We start from the raw sequence: 13,046 nt of genomic DNA, 5'->3' as shown, positions 1-13,046 counted from the left end.
AGGGTTGTTGGAGTGACCAATGGGAATGAGGGCTTTTCCTGCTCCCTGGGAGTTCTGGCAAGGGCTTCAGGTGACAAACACCTGCATGTTTGTGCAGGAACTGGACATAGCTGAAGGACCTTCTAAAGAGAGGTGGGGGGAGGTCCTGAGACCCCTCTCTAGTACCTGTGCCCAGCCTGCGGAAGAGAGGGCAGAGGGTTTAGGAGAGGTGGGGGGCATGACTTTGAGCCGGCTCTGTTCATCTGCTTCCAGTCGGGGTGGGGCGTCAAGAGAGCGGGGACCCTGCTGGGGGTGGCATCTACCCCCCACTCACCCTCATCATATTGGAAATGCACAGGAGAAACGGGGCCCTCCTATAAGGAGATCTGTGAACTGGGGTTACATCTGAACTGGTGGAGAGGTGAAATTTTGATGTAAACCTAGCTGCACTTGTAGAAAACTCTGCAAATGGGGTTTTGATGCTCAAAGGTGACTGGAAAAGCTGTAAGATGTACCCAGGGTGTTGCCTAGAAGTGGGAAGGAAGGTTGGCACCAAGGTCTGAGAGTGAAGTAAATGTGCTGCCCACCTCGACCCGACACGTTGACATCTTTCAGAAGTCCAGGTTTCTGCTGAAAATGTTCGGGCATCTTCTCTTCTGCTTCGGACCTCCGAGCCCCTGTGGCTGGCATCTTCTCATGGAAAACATTTTCATCTCCTGGGTTGAGAGCCCTGCTTTTTGTTGCATGTCTGCCTCTGCAGACCCTGCAGGCCTGGACCTCTCTCCTCAGTCACTCCTCACCTCTCTCCCACAGGTCCTTCCCCTCAGGGAAGGGGCGGGGGCACCTGACCCTGACTAAGGGGCTGGGCTGGGGAGACAGGAGACCACCATCTGGCAAACACGCAACAGTCCAGCAGCCACTAGGGGCTGATTTGTGCGTGCAAGATGCAGCTGTGAGCTGGGCAGGGGCAGGATGTTCTGCTTTCCCTCTGGGAGGGTAGGAAGCCCCTGAGGAACTCTGGATGGGAGGGCGGGTGAGGCAGGAGAGAGCACAGCAGTGGATCTGCATTTTGAAAAATCACCTATTGCTCACAGGACTGTTGGGGCTCACAGTGGATGTGGGTGGACAGAAGGTTGTTACAGTCAACACTTGACCCCAGCCTGGAAAAAAACTGCTCCCTGCTTGGGACAGCTCTTTAAAAACAATAGTCCAGGGTGGTGCCTGTGGCTCAGTGAGTAAGGCGCCAGCCCCATATACCGAGGGTGGCGGGTTCAAACCCAGTCCCGGCTGAACTGCAACCAAAAAATAGCCGGGCGTTGTGGCAGGTGCCTATAGTCCCAGCTGCTTGGGAGGCTGAGGCAGGAGAATCGCGGAAGCCCAAGAGCTAGAGATTGCTGTGAGTCCTGTGTACATCATGGCCCTCTACTGAAGGTGGTAAGGTGAGACTCTGTCTCTACAAAAAAAAAAAAAATTTTTAAATAAAAATAATAGTCCAAATGCCCTATTAAGAGTAATATTATATATAATGTAAAATGTAACTTTTAACCTGGGCTCACAAACTTTTTTTGTTTCAATATATTAATGTAATATATTAATTGATTACTTTAAAATGTTGTGGTTTTCCCTGATGCAAAAATAATTCATTGTCACTCTGAAAATTGAAATGTTATAGTCATGTGTATAAAATGTAGGTGTGAAGTCCACCATCAACTCTTCTTCCAGAAATACACACCTTTCCAGATGTTGACTGCATGTGTTAAACTGCATTGTGATTAGGATGCAGAGGTTTTTTTGTTTGTTTGTTTGTTTGTTTTGAGACAGAGCCTCAAGCTGTCGCCCTGGGTAGAGTGCCGTGGCATCACAGCTCACAGCAACCTCCAACTCCTGGACTCAAGCGAGTCTCCTGCCTCCGCCTCCCAAGTAGCTGGGACTACAGGTGCCCGCCAAAACGCCTGGCTATTTTTTTGGTTGCAGCCATCATTGTTTGGTGGGCCCAGGCTGGATTCAAACCCACCAGCTCAGGTGTATGTGGCTGGCACCTTAGCCACTTGAGCCACAGGCACTGAGTCGGAAGCAGAGGTTTTAATTTTCTCCTTTGCTCCGAGCTATCTTGCGCCTGGTAGCCCAGGTCACAGCCCCCAGCAGCAGCAGCTCAGGAAGCCTCCAGGTCCTTCCCTGACCCACCCAGTGCAGGCACCACAGGTCAACAGTCTCCCTGAGCCCTGAATGACTCCTACCCTCGTGGGCGTAGTCTCTGCAACCCATCTACTAACAGTAGTACTTGTTTCCTTTTGAAAATATACACATGGGGGCAGTGGCTTATGCCTGTAAAATCCTAGCCCTCTAGGAGGCTGAGGCGTGTGGATGGTTTGAGCTTAGGAGTTTCAGACTAGCCTGAGCAAGAAGATCCCGTCCATAAAAAAAAAAAAAAAAAAATAGCCAGGCATTGTGACCGGTATCTGGAGTCTCAGCTACTGGGGAGTCTGAGGCAAGAGGATTACTTAAGCCAAGAGTTTGCTGTGAGCTATGACGCCATGGCACTGTACGATGGCAACATAGTGAGACTGTCTCAAAAACAAACAAAAAATATACACATTAAAAATGCTATAGGAGACATCCCTGTATGTGTGTGTCTTTGCAGGGTTGTGCAGACTTTTTGCAGCTTTTTTTTTTTTTTTTGTAGAGACAGAGTCTCACTTTACTGCCATCGGTAGAGTGCCGTGGCGTCACATGGCTCACAGCAACCTCCAGCTCTTGGGCTTATGCGATTCTCTTGCCTCAGCCTCCCGAGCAGCCGTTTTACAGCTTTAATTCTAGAAATTGGTTAGGGAAAGTGTATGAATGTTATTCTTTTTTTTTTTTTTTTTTTTGCAGTTTTTGGCAGGGGCTGGGTTTGAACCCTCCACCTCTGGCATATGGAGCCGGCACCCTACTCCTTTGAGCCACAGGCGCCGCCCATGAATGTTATTCTTAAATTTAACAGATAATGCATATTCTCAACCCTAAAGCTGTGCCTGTTTGCACTCCCTGGGGGATGTGCGGTCCCCCACTCTCATTACTCCCGACAGCAAGTAGTCTCAGGTATTTCTATCTTTGCCACTGGGCCAGGTCAGGAGAGGGGAGAGGCTGACTCTACTGTTCCCAACCTCTCCTCCTCCAACATCTTTCACCCTCAGCCCCCAAGATAGGCCTGGGCACCGCAGACTCCTTCCTCTCTCAGGCTGGTCAGTGGGCTACCTGCCGTCCTCCCCAGCCCAGGTCTACCCCATCATCCCCCTCCCTCAGTATTTCATTTGGCTGAGCCATGGCAAAGCCCTGCCTGCAATGCAGGACCCCACTTCATGCACACACGGAATCTTAAACGGCCTCTGTCTGAGACACTCTCCCTTCTCTGTCCCTACTTTGCTGTGATGTTTTTCCTGCTTCCCCGAGGCAGTCGGGGCCCTCTGTCCTCAGTGACAGGGACCTGTGCTCACAGTACAGGCCTTCTCTGTTCCGGCCTATGTCTCCCAGCTGCCCTGAGTCTGCAAGGGAAGGGCAGCTCACTGCCATGCACATGTCCACTCTCGGGGCAAATGAACCCGCAAATGGAAGCATGAACATAAACTCCCAAGGGCACCCAAGGCAGGTCACAGTGGGCTGGAGATGAGCTTTCAGAGGCCTCCACAGTCCCAGCCTTTCCTCTCAGGAGGATTCCTTGTCTACGGAATGGCTGAGCTGAGAGCCCAGAGCTTCAGGTTTGCTCTCTAAGGAGAGTGGTCAGCTTCAGGCTGTGGTCGCGTTAGACTTGGAGAAGGACGTTCTGTGGGGAGTGCAACTTGGGAGTCTCAGCTGAGCCTGTCGACAGAGCCTGCAGTAGTGGTTTATTAGTTAGCTGTGGGGTAAGTGCATCCTTTGACACCACTCATCCCATCCATCAGATGAGTAAGGAGTTGTCCTCGGATGCGGACCTATGCTGACATCTCTTGCACAGTAGAGAAAAGGGAAAAAGTCATAGTTACATGTTGTGATTTTCAGTATTTTTAGTTTACAAGCCAACTGTTTATCACATTAGGACATTGATCTATAAATAAATTTGAAAACAGTGATACAGCTGGGCCTTGGCAGGCCTCAAGTTGAGGCAATGATCTGTAAATATATTTGTGTGTGTCCTTGATCCTTTTGTTATTAATGCTGTGGCTTTCATCTGGGTTATCAATCTCACACCCCATTACCAAAGTCCCTGCAAAACCCTTGTTCACTGGCCAGGCCCCATTGGTCAGTTCTTATGCATTTGACGAACATAAAGTTACATCAAATTCTGGCTGTATTTCAGACACATCGTTAATTTTCATTAGCTCTTCCTGTTATTTTTATACACTTCCCCTCATTTTTAGTGTATTTTTCTATTATCTGGAGGTGCTACCCTCATTTGCAGCTACTGTTACCTGCACGTCCTTGAATTGAGCGCAGCTGCCACTTTGACGCTGTGCCTTCTTGATGAAAGTTATACCTATTTTGCTAGTTACATAAGATTTCTCATCATTTTAAATTGTTGTTTCTACACAAGGCTTACTGTTGGGCACTTTTGTACTCACACAGGCAGTCTTCCATGCAGTTTCTTTCCATTCAGATTCTTGCTCGAGACAGGCCGGCTGGTGTGTGGCACCTGCTCCGTCTGCCCAACTTCAGACCCGGCATCGGCTGCTTCTGCTCTACTCACACAGCTCTCCCTGACTCCAGCACAGAGCAAACCCACAGGATCTGAGCGCAACTCTTTCAAATGGTCTAAAATGCAACTTAGTATCGTCACTGGCTAACATCGCCACCCATTTAGTGTCACTCAGATCACAAACTAAGTCCAGACCTGGTCTTCCATCCAGAAATCCTGTCAATACAATAGGACCCAGGTGTATTTTATTTCTTCAGAACGGAAAGGTTTTTTCCAATTAGAAGGAGTTCAAAATACAAATTTCAGACCATTTAAAAAGTTTGAAGAAGCAGTCTGTAGAGGCACTTTGGTCTGCTCCTCTCTGTCTCTGGCAGCTGAGGTCAAAGGGGCAGCTTCAGAGGAGCATGGGAGTGTTAACCCCTGGGGCGCAGCCGCAGCCCAGCCCGGCTGGGCTTTGGGGTCCACATTCCAGCCTCTCCCCCCCAACTGGGCTCACTCTGAGACTGTTCTGCTGCTCCCTGAGGCCCAGCTGCCCACCGAGAGGACTCCTTGTTCCAGATCCTAATTAGACTCTTCACCTCCTCTCTGTGATTCCCACGCCTTGCAGGGCTTCCTAGGACCAACTCTCAACTAGACAAGTTGGGTAAAAATCCCGAGAAACTCACTGGTGCCAGTGAACTTTCTCAAAGAGCAAAACATAACTTTTGCTAAAACATCTCCTTTTGCTAGCTAACACCTCCGACCTTCTCTTTGTTTTCTGGACGTACCAAAGACCACCTGGTTTGCACGTGTGTCCCAAATTGCAATTCTTTCTTTCTAGACACTACATTAAATTTAGAGATTTGTCTCTACATTTTTATTTTGACTTGGACACCATTCCTTCTGTTTTCCTGAAGCCCTGCCTCTGCCCAGCAGGGAAACTCAATTGTGAAGATGGAGACTCTGGGAGGGTCTCTGGCTGGTTGTGGGGTTGGGGAAGCAGAGAGAGGAATTCCCCAGAAGGAGGGGCAGGAATGGTGACAGATGGCACTGTCACCGACTTTGTGTGGCTCATTCTCTTTCAGCCCCCTGGACACCCAGTGCTGCATTCACCCCTTGTCCTCTAACACACCACCCAGTCAGCGACCACGCCTCTGCCGGCAGGTCCCCACAATCAGCACATGCTTGCCCTTAACTGTGGGACCTGACCTCTGTTCTGGAACTGTCCTGAATCTCTCCTTCCACCCTCATAATTATATCCTCAAGGCCTGACATAAAGGCCTTTAGAAAAAGTGTTAGTTGATTAAACTGGAGATACTTTAAATTTTTATAAAAATTCCCGAAGTTAGGAATCCTTAGTCTAGTTATTTGGATGTCAAGGTTTAATGGGAAATTTCATGCCTGTTCTGATTAATTATTCACACTGCAACATTGTAAATTCTTTAAAAAAAGTTTAACAGGTCCTTTGAAAATATAATTTGCTTGTGACCACCACATTAGTGTTGTAGGGTCTTGTATGTTGTCTTGTATTAACCATATTCAGCATGTAATGAACTTAGAATTAATTGTTCTGTGTCAAGCATAATAAGGAAAGAGCATTTACTGTGTGTTTACCATGAGCCAGGCACTAGTCTAAACTTTAAAGATGATCCATGCATTCCCAGGAGGCAGTCGGCGTGTGGCACAGAAGTGGAATTACAGAATCTTGAGCTGGGCAAGTATGGTAACTGAGGACACATGGACACAAAAGCCCAGAGGGAGGATGGGGGAACCACATCCTCCCTGCGTGTGGTCGGTACAGGCCAGTTTCCCCACCTGGGAAGTGCGGGTGCTGGTTGTACCTCTACACAGGACCTAACCAAGCCATTTGCAAGTGCTTCATGGAAGATGAAGGACTACCCAGAGGGTGTTACTTATGAGGGTTAGAATAAGGCCCCTTAAAAATACCAATCATTTAAGCCAGGTGCTGAGTGGCCGATCGAGGCTGCAGTGAGCTATGACTGTGTCCTTGCTCTCCAGCACCCTGTCTCTTAAAAACATAAAAGTTAAAAAAAAAAAATCCCATTTGTATTTACCCAGCAAAATACTTTGTAGATTGTGAATCTATATTTACCCAGTAAATACTTACTGTTCTTTTTTTTGTTTTGTTTTTGTTTTTGTTTTTGTAACAGAGTCTCACTCTGTCACTCAGGCTGGAGTGTAATTCACTGTAACCTCAAACTCCTGGGCTCAAATGATCCTCTTGCCTAAGCCCCCCAAGTACCTAGGACTAGAGGTACCCACCACCACACCTGACTAATTTTTCAATATTTTGTAGAGATGAAGTCTGCCTATGTTGCCCAGGCCAGTTTTGAACTCTTGGCCTCCAATGATCCTCCAGCCTCAACCTTCTAAAGTGCTGAGATTACAGGCATGAACCACAGTACCCAGCCAGATATTGTTCTTATGTGGACTTCTGTAACATTTAAACTAGATCTAAAAGAAACAAACAAACAAGAAAGAAAGAATAACCATCTAGAGAAAAACCACTATTCATCACCTGACAATTTTATCAGCGGTTGAATTTGGGAAGATGTGGACAGATACAGTATTTTTACTGTTAGCAATAATCCAATTTTAAATTAACTGTTTTAAATTATACAGTTTAAAAATACACAATAATAAATTAGGAGACCATTGTAAATCAAGGTCTCACATTGCTGAACTTCACACTCTTGTGTGAAATATCTGATTAATCTTTCTTTTTTTTGAAGACAGAGTCTCAAGTTGTCACCCTCAGTAGAGTGCTCTGGCATCACAGCTCACAGCAACCTCCAACTCTTGAGCTTAAGCAATTATCTTCCCTCAGCCTCCCAAGTAGCTGGGACTACGGGTGCCTGCCACAACGCCTGGCTATTTTTTTTTGTTGTTGTCATTATTTTAGCTGGCCTGGGCTGGATTAGAACCCACCAGCTTCAGTGTATGTGGCTGGTGCCCTACTCACTGAGTGACAGGTGCTGCCCTGATTAATCTTTTTGTTGCCGGGAACTCGATCCTTCCTGGTGGAGAGTCTGAGTGGGGTCTGAAAGTCTCCCCACCATGGGGACAGTCCTAACATCACTCCTGATCCAGCTGCCTGCACCTGATAAGGATCATGGAAACATGTATGTTGCAAATATATCTACCCACACACACGTGCTTATTTTGTCTTTTTCCTACTGAGTTGGGTATAGCTGGATTTTGCCACAATGAAGACATCTCTGATTCCAAATGTCCATCACCGCTGGCTATGAGGTTTTGACTCTGATGACTCAATAGTAGGAGCCTCCAGCACCTACCTTACTGGGGTTAGTTACCGAGCAGTAGGCATAAGGATTTTATCCAGGAAAACAAGGCAAGTCTAATACATCATTTCTCAATTATCCTAAAAAATTTATCCTACTTGAGTAAATTGCATATTTAATATTGGAATTATAAAAAATACTGTTCAACCAGCTAATACTTGCTGGTGCTTCACAGACCAGTGTGTGGGAACTGTGGAACTTTTCTGGTCTGGCGTGCGAATCCCTCAGCAGGAACTGTCTGTGGGGAAGAATTTACGGTCTCTATATAGAGCGAAAGCTTTTAATCCACCTTTTGCCTTTATCATAGCGTCACCAAGCAAATCCTTCTGACATCAAGTCCCATGTTTAATTACATTAAGATGGCTCTATTTCACATGGTTCTTATACCTTAAGATTCTGGAATAGTTTTGAGCCAATTAAATAGATGGGAGAGGCTCTCTCCCTCCAGGTTCATAACGTGGAATGCTGTGTGTTCTCCAAAGCCTCAAGAAGCAACTAAACGTACCAGTCAACTACTGTCAGGAGCAACAGCAAAGTATCAGTTAGTCCAACATCGGAATAGTCCTTGTAAGGCTAACCCTGGCATCTAAGTGGTAATACTAAACCAGCCTGTTTAACACATTAATTCATGATGTTGGCTATGTCAAGAAGTACAGATCAAGTGACTTGGAAGATACACTTAATTGGTTTAAATTTTAGAGGGTTGAAGATGGAAAATAGAAAACCAGTTTCCTTTTGAAGGAGAATTAAAAAACAGAACTTTTGCTCTTGAAGTTATTAAATCTCGGGTCATAGAGGGCATTGCTTATGAAGAAGCATGATGGAGCGGGTATAAACCACACGGTGTGCGGCATGCCGTCGTTCTTGGAGTACATGCTCTCTGGTCCTTTGTCCTGTTGGTTAGAGATTAACCCGCCAACCTTGCTGGGTGAGAACATCTGCACCTTCCTGATGCTTGACCTGTACCTCCTTCCTTTTCTTCAAATTTTATATAAATACACTGCATATTTTACATTATATATATATATGCAGCATTTTCCGGTATTTTGAGACAAAGTCTCACTCCGTTGCCCTGGGTATGTCATAGCTCATAGCAACCTCAAACTCCTGGGCTCAAGCTATCCTCCTGCCTCAGCCTCCTGAGTAGCTGGGACTACAGGTGCCCACCACAACACCCGGCTGGTTTTTCTATTTTTAGTAGAGATGGGAGTTTATTGAGTGCTCCTGTTTTGGGGTGAATTGTGCCCCCTGGAAATGTATGCAGGAGTCCTAAGCCCCTAGACCCCCAAGCATGTGACCTCACTTGAAAAATCTCATTAATTAAGAGGAGGAGGCCTCAGTGTCTGTAGCTCAGCGGCTAGAACGCCAGCCATTTACACTGGAGCTGGCAGGTTCAAACCTAGCCCAGGCCTGCCAAACAACAATGACAACTACAACCAAAAAATAGCTGGGCGTTGTGGCGGGCGCCTGTTGTCCCAGCTACTTGGGAGGCTGAGGAAGAGAATTGCTTAAGCCTAAGAATTTGAGGTTGCTGTGAGCTGTGGTGCCATGGCACGCTACCAAGGGCAACAAAGTGAGACTCTGTCTCAAAAAAAAAAAAAAAAGAAAAGAAAAGAAAAGAGGAGGTTACACTGGCATAGGAGACGCCGGCACGGACATGTATGGGGAGAAGTCTGTGTGCTGTGCAGAGGGCCAGGGAGCACAGGGCAGCTGGCAGCACAGAAGCTGAGGAGAGGTGTGGGCAGAGTCTCTTCTGGAGCCATCAGAGGGAGCTGGGACCTGCCAACTGCTTGAGCTCAGTCTTCAGGCTCTGGAACTGTGAGAAAATGAATTTCTGTTGTTTAAGCCACCCAGCCATGCTGTTCCTAGAATGTTCCAGTGCTCACTGTGCACCAGGAACATGATGGAAGCACAGAGGTCAAAGCCTACTTCCCATCTGCATCCCCCTGGAGGCATCCCCAACCCTGGGCAGCCAGCAGAGGCCAAAGGGACCAGGCTCCCTCCATGCAAGGAAGTCCCTGAGGGCTGTAATCCTTCTGCTCACCCCACCTTCTTTCTCTTCCCAGGCCTCATTTCAGTAACTCTTTGACATCCAGCAGCTTGAGGTCCCTGAGCGCCCACCTCTGTACACATCTTTGGACGTGGACCCTCTCTCCAGGGCTCCCCACGCTACCCAATTTGAGTGTCTCCTCTGCCTCACTGTTCCCCCTGTGAAATAGACTATAGACTTTCCATTTTCTCTATGGAAATCTATATTTCTGCCACCAGGGATTTTTTTGTTTGTTTGTTTGTTTTTTTGTGGTGTTGTTGCAGTTTGGCCGGGGCTGGGTTTGAACCCGCCACGCCACCTCCGGTATATGGGGCCGGCGCCCTACCTACTGAGCCACAGGCATCTCCCACCACCAGGGGTTTGAACTAGAAAACTTGCTGCTGTGTCAGTGATCAGTGAAAGCAAACCACACTGAGGCTGGAGCTGGAGTTATCTGAGACCACAGGAAGCAGAGGAAATTAACCCGTGAGGTCAGACATTGCTGCATCTTTCCTGTGCAGATCAATAAATGTCCCATCAGTATCACATAAAACCCTAAGCCTTGAATTACCCTCTTTCATTACCGAGTGCCCCTTGCTTTGCATACACTGACTCTAATCACCTCTTCACAGCTGCTTCTGAAGCAAATTGCCCTCCTCTCACCATCCCCACTGGTCACATGGCCTGAGCCCTTTCAAGTGACCCAGTGGCTAGGTTGCCTGATGACAAGACTGTCTGGGAACAGTCTGGGAACAGGGATGTTGGTGTACATGGGAGGGTAGAGTCCAGGAGATGCTGACGGGTAGAACTGAGGTCCAAGAGGAAGGCTGTCTGAGAAGGTGAGTGGTCCTGGTCTGACAACTTTTATTGGTTCTCTTGTGTGCTTTACCCCAGCCAGTGGGAAAATGTTGGCCCCCAGACTAGGACACTTCCTCTTCAAACTTTGGTATGTAGGGAGCAAAAGAAAACTCTCCTGAACTAGAGAATTTATTTCAGGTGCACATATTATGGATGGCGAGAGAAGTACGGCAGCTGAGGCTGGGCACAGTGGCTCACGCCTCTAATCCCAGCACTCTGGGAGGCCTAGGCAGGGAGATTACTGGAGCACAGGAGTTGGAGACCAGCCTGAGCAAGAGTGAGACTCTGTCTCTACTAAAAACAGAAAAACTAACCAGGCATAGTGGCACACGCCTGTAGTCCCAAGCTACTCAGGAGGCTGAAGCAAGAGGATTGCTCAAGCCCAGGAGTTTAAGGTTGCTGTGAGCTGTGATGCCACAGCACTCTACCCCAGGTGACAAGTGAGACTTTGTCCCAGAAAAAAAAAAAAAGAAAGAAAAAGAAGAAGAAGAAGTGTAGGAGCTACAGCTGGTCTGGGGAAAGTGCTCACTAGGTGTAGCCAGCAGGGCTCTGACAGCAATGGGACATCAGGGGTGTTGCCAAAAACCAGGACTGTAAAACATAAATTTATTAAAGGGGCATTAAGGACTGGTTACCCAAGTGGAGGAAAAACAAAATACTGCTGAGAATCCACTGAGCCACAGGTGCCTCCCACCACCAGGGGTTTGAACTTGAAAACTTGCTGAAACTATTGTCTGAAACTTCAGTGATTCTGGATTTTACAGAAGAGGCTTGGCACACTGTGAGCCCAGCAGTCACTGGGCAGAGGCAGGGATGGGGCTGCTCTTCTCTTTCTGAACCTGAGCCCTTTTCATATGTAAATCTTGACGGCTAATGCTCCTGGTTTACTTCTTGTCACCCTTAGCGCTTCTGTGACAACTACTGGAATATTCATTGGAACTTGGAGAGGATTTATTACTTGGCAGAAGCCTCCAATTTCCTTTGCAGCCTTGGGGGAAGGGACGCTAATTTACCAGCGTCGGACATAAACACCCAAAATGTCGGGGACACCATGGTGGGATATGAAAAATAGGAAGAGGATATGGCTTTGTCCCCAAAGCCAGGGGTGCCACGCCCAAATCAGCTGCAGGTCCCCACATGGTTCCCATGAAGGAGAACAGGTACCCGTAGCCCTCAGGTGTCTCCTGCTCAGGTAGGTGTTGGGCACACTTGGGCCCAAAATCCTGCCCATTTTCCCTCTTCCTTCAGTTATTTCTTTGTAGAGATTGGGCGTCCCTAGCTGGACAAGCTAGTCTCCAGCTCCCAGGCTCTAAGGGATCCTCCAGCCTCAGGGATCCTCCCAAACTTCTGGGACTGCAAACATGAGCCCCTGCACCCGGCCCCCTACCCTTAGTTTTCACTCCAGAATATGCCGGTCTGATTTCTGAAATAACAAGGAGCTTGTTTACAAGACTTTATTTTTAAAAGTATCTCACGTTTGCCCAGGGCGGTCTCCTGGCTCAAGGGATGCTCCTACCGCAGCCTCGCCAGCAGCTGGGAGCGCGCCAGCCCCACTGCAGGGACGGGGGTGGGGGTGGAAGCCACTGCCGGGAGGACTTTGCAGGGACCAGGGGTGGAAGCCCAGGTGAGAGCCGCTGGCCCCAGGGGGCTGTCGGGAGGGAGGACGGCGAGTCCCCCGTTCCCTGCCCTAGCTGACTCGCCCGCCCCCCACGGAATTCACTGTGGAGGGGGAGGCGGGTGCGGGATGAGAAAAATAAAACCCACGCGTGACACTGAAAAGTAGGGGAGAAACGCGGCGCTGGGTGGGGCGACCTCGCGGGCAAGGGGTGCTCCCGACTCTGCTCCGCCCTGGCCCAAGGAGGCGCTGGCCGCGCGCGCGGGACCTAGGCCGGGACCTGCCCCCGTGGAGAGCGGGAGGAGCGGGGCGCGGCCTGACTCCAGGCGCCGGTGACCCGCCTTCCCAGGGCGGGGCCGGAGGGAGTGGAGGCGGCACGGGCTTCCCTTGTCCCACGGGGGTGGGCACGCTGGGACCTTTGGCTGCATCTGGAGTGCTGCGCCTTCCAGACCCGCGCGCTCCGGCGCTGCTGTGTGGGGCAGTCGCCCGGCGGTGTCGGATGCGGTGGGACCCGGCGGAGGATCTGCGTTCCCCCCAAGTTCTCAGGTCCGCGCCCTGCGGACCACAGTAGGAGGGGCGGGCGCTGGGGACGCACCTGCCTCCGGCACAGGG

Source organism: Nycticebus coucang, chromosome 11 (genome assembly GCF_027406575.1).
Source record: "Nycticebus coucang isolate mNycCou1 chromosome 11, mNycCou1.pri, whole genome shotgun sequence".
NCBI lineage: Eukaryota > Metazoa > Chordata > Mammalia > Primates > Lorisidae > Nycticebus > Nycticebus coucang.
Note: the sequence above shows the minus strand (reverse complement) of the source record.